Raw genomic sequence first — 4,788 nt, forward strand, 5'->3', positions numbered from 1 at the left:
TTGGGTGAGTATATAGAGATGAGTTCAGAGATGTAGGGTGGGGCAGAGTTATGAAGTGCTTTGAAAGTCAATGTCATTAATTTGAATTTGATTCTGAAAGGTAACGGAAGCCAGTTCAGGGATTGACAGAATGGCGAGGCAGAGGAGGAGCGGTTGCTGAGGTGTATGAGCCTCACAGCAGTGTTCAATATGGACTGGAGAGGTGACAGTCTCTGGAGGGGAAGGCAATTAAAAGAGAGTTACAGTAGTCTAGACGTGATATGATGAGAGATTGAATAAGAATTTTGGCAGCATCTTGGGTGATAAATGATCATATTTTGGTTCCTTAGGTGGAAGTGACATGATTTAATAAGTGACTGGATATGAGAAGTGAATGACAGGGCAGAATCTAGGATAATCCCAAGGCACCGGGCCTGGGGAGAGGGGGTGATAGTGGAATTGTTAACTATGATGGATACTTCCGGGATGTTACTGGTGTTAGTTGGACGAAAGATAACCATTTCAGTTTTAGAGAGGTTTAATTTAAGGTAGCGTAGCGACATCCAGGTAGAGATAGCGAACAGGCAGGAGGAGACGCGAGTTAGGAGTTATGGGTTGAGATCAGGAGATGAGAGATAGATCTGAGTATCGTCAGCATAGAGGTGGTAGTGGAAACCATACGAGTTGATTAATTTGCAGAGTATAGAGGGAGAATAGTAATGGTCCTAGGACAGAGCCTTGAGGAACTCCAACAGAAAGAGGTAGGGGAGAAGATGCTACTCCATTGTAGGAGACACTGAAGGAACGATTGGTGATGTAAGTAGAGAACCAGGACAGGGCTGTGTCACGAAGGGCAATCGAATGGTGGGACAGGAGGAGGAGGAGAGGGTGATCTACAGTGTTAAATGCGGCTGAGAGATCAAACAGTATTAGTAGTGAGAAATGATTGTTGGCTTTAGCGGTTAAAAGGTCATTAGTTAGTCGAGTCAGGGCAGTTTCCGTGGAGTGTGGTGGATTAAAACCAGATTGTAGGGGGTCCAGCAGATTATTGTCAGAGAGGAATGAGGTTAGTCGGTTGTAGACTAGGCGCTCAAGTAGTTTAGAGATGAAAGGTAGCAGAGAGATAGGTCGGAGGTTGTCAAGATTGGAGGGATCAAGAGAGGATTTTTTTCAGAATGGGGGTGACAAGAGAATGTTTTAGTTGAGAAGGAAACAGTCCAGTTGAGAGTGAAAGATTAAATAGGTGAGTTAAGGCTTTGATTAGACAAGGATTGGTATTGTGGAGAAGTTTTGAGGGAATTCGATCAAGCTGGCAGGTGGTAAGGTGAGAAGAGGCCAAAAGCTTTGAGACTCGAAATCTACAAAGGCAATTATGCAGAGGGAGAAGTACAATATTCTGGAATGGCTGTCACAGTCCCCAGACTTAAATATCATCTAAAATTTATGGGATGATTCGAAACAGGCTGTCCATGCTCGGCAGCCATCAAATTTAACTGAACTGAATCCCCATATCACCGAAGGAATCAGAGTTTCGAGATCTTAATCTATCTCCACAATTGGCGAAATTCACAACAGCAATCACACAGTTGGCGAAAACTTCCTCTTACCATGTGGGGAAGGATCAACATCTTCAAGATGGTTTATCTCCCAAAATTTCTGTACTACTTTAGAAATGCCCCAACAGATATACTAAAAGAATTTTTTAGAAAACTCAACACGGAGCTATTAACCTTCATATGGGCTGGGAAACAACCTAGAATCTCTTGGAAATCCCTTACAGCGCCCACATCACGGGGGGGGGGTCTTAGTCTGCCTGATTTATGGTTGTACTACATAGCGGCACAACTGCCCCATATTCATGAGTGGTGTAATCCCAATGCTGAAAACCCTAATATGCTTCTACACGCACTAATATTAGGGTCATTAGAGTCTTTACTCCACTGTCCTATGCGTAAATTGAAGGATTCAGACCCAATGCCTCCTGTCCTTCGGACACCATATCGGGCCTGCGGATGTACAAAATCTCCTCATTCCTGATTTCGCCATACACCCCTCTTTGGGGCAACTCACGCACTTCCGCAATCTCCCAGATTTTATTTACTGGACCAAGTTACACATCAAAACCTTGGGTGACCTACTCGAGCAAGGTGCCTTTCCATCCCTTCTCCAGCTACAGGAGAGACTGTTGGGTACTCCTATAGACCAGTTTCGATATCTGCAACTGAAACATGCATTCAATGCTCAATTTAGTGGATACAACCCAATGATGCACAAATTTGGCATTGGAAATACACTTCGTAAGGCAACCTCCCTGAAGTTGGTGTCTTCCCTATATAGGAATCTGCAGGAGGCGAAGGCCTCTCACTTCCAACTGGCACATCGCAGATGGCAAGAGGCAATACCAGCAATCTCGGAGGATATCTGGGAAGAAGCCACTGATAATGCCTATAACTTCTTAGTTTCAACAAGAGACATTAATCAACTTTAAAATTTTACATTTCTACTACTACTCCCCTGCAAGATTACATAGGGTTTTCCCTAACAAATCCTCAGCCTGTCCACGATGCCATCAACTTTCTGCGAACTTCATTCTCATGATTTGGGAGTGCCCTGTAATTCTACAGTTTTGGAGGAATGTGGTGAGATGCCTCAGTGATTATCTAGACCTACCACAGGTGTTGTCCCCTGAGGTGTGCTTACTGGGTGCTGTAGCCGAGCTAGTTCCCCATAATCACACCAGAATTATGTATAGAACCTTACTATTCTATGCAAGAAAGGTCATTGTTATGCATTGGATCCAACCCCAACCCCCCACAATTAAACAGTGGACTAATCTGGTGAATTATATGCTTCCATTAATAAAATTGACCTACGAAGCGAGAGGGCTTCCCGACAAGTTTGATAAGGTTTGGGGTCAGTGGGTGGATGTATTTCCCATATCATCAATTGAGTAAGGTTTTCCAGAAATTTGTTTTGTGTACTGACATGGTTCCACTGTTTGTGAAAGGTTTGGTATGATATGATGTATGACTATTTGTGTACTTGTAATGCTGCACTGATTTGATGTATAGCCAAGTGTTAAATAAAAACTTTAAAATTTAACTGAACTGGAGAGATTTTGTATGGACGAATGGTCAAAAATACCGCCATCCAGAATCTATCTAATCAAAGGCTATAGGAGGCATCCAGAGGCTGTTACATTTGCAAAAGGAGGCTCAACTAACTATTGATGTAATCTCTCTGTTGGGGTGGCCAAATGTATGCACCTGTCTAATTTAGTTATGATGCATATTGCATATTTTCTGTTAATTCAAAAACTTTATGTCACTGCTGAAATACTACTGTTTCCATAAGGCATGTTATATGTATTAAAAGGAAGTTGCTACTTTGAATGCTCAGCCAATGATAAACAAAACTCCAAAGAATTGAGAGGGGTTCCCAAACTTTTTCATATGACTGTAAATCACAAGACTTTCCAGTTGAAATGCACATATGAAATTAGCACACATTTAATACATTATTTAGCGATTATTTTAGGTACCAAAAGTATCAATATCACAACTATTTTTCTAAAGGAATGCTAAGTGAATTACCATTCTTAAAGGACATGTAAATTGTATTTGACTGGGGGGGTGCGCAACATTTTTTAGGTGCTCCCCAGTGAAATAGATCACTAAGTTTTTTCTTGGACCACTGCTCCTGTTAGGCGAAAAAGGCAATGGGCAGAGGAAAAACACTCTAAGCACTTTGCTGGAACCTCCTTATCTTAAGAACTTTGCTTCTTTGGCTTTTGCTCATGTGCAGTATAGTAGATATTGCTGGCTTTACTCTACTGTGGAGTTCTCTCTCCTAACAGGAGGGAAAAACTTAGAGAAACTATTTCACTGGGGGTTTGGCACCCCAAGTCAAATAAACTTTGTCTTTTAATGCCAACCATGCAATCCTAAACATTTGATTTATAATATACTGTTGCATATGCTCAAAGTATGCACAAGTCCTTTCAATTACAAGACAGACTTTTGAGGACAGGATATGCTATGGTAATTTAAGAAATAGCACTGCTAATACAGAAATATAGTTTGTTTTAAAAAAGATAGAACCAATGATGACAACACCCCCTCAAACAGCAATTTAGCTGCATATGAAGGGATTGTCATAAAAAAATGATAATTCTGAGGTTCTATCATGTATTTTTACACACAGCCCAGTTTAGCAAAATAAATGAAATTATCATTAAGAAATTAAGAATGGTTGTTTTGCAAACTGACCCTATTGTAAGAACAGTACAGGCTGAAGATGTGTGACACAACTGACAAGGAAAACAAACAAATCTTTTTAATTAGATGGGATAACTGTATAATTTGTTGTATCCTGTTATACTTAATATAAAAGCTATGAATGTGTATATTTCATCAGTAAAAAAATATCTGCAGAGTGATAGTCCTTGCAATAAAACAAATTTGGTTTCCGATACGTTGAGTGGCCATCGTACATATAAACTTTGCATGACTGGAAGTTTGGATCTATAATGTGACTTGCCATCATTCATTTTAATAGCCTGTCATGATTAATAACTAAGCTTTACGTGCCCCCTGCTGGAACAAAACACAGAGCAGTTCAAATCTTGGAAACCATTTGGCCAGACTGTATAACTCCTCCCATTCGTACCAAGTTTATTGTGTGTAACGTGGCTAAGCTTGATCATACCACTATCCAGCTAGCTTCCCAAAACCCATCGTGGAAGCTAGCCCCTTAAACACTTTTCGAACGGCTGCGTGGCGTGTGACGTCATTACACCCAAGCTACAGA

Source organism: Xenopus laevis, chromosome 1L (assembly GCF_017654675.1).
Source record: "Xenopus laevis strain J_2021 chromosome 1L, Xenopus_laevis_v10.1, whole genome shotgun sequence".
Classification (NCBI taxonomy): Eukaryota; Metazoa; Chordata; class Amphibia; order Anura; family Pipidae; genus Xenopus; species Xenopus laevis.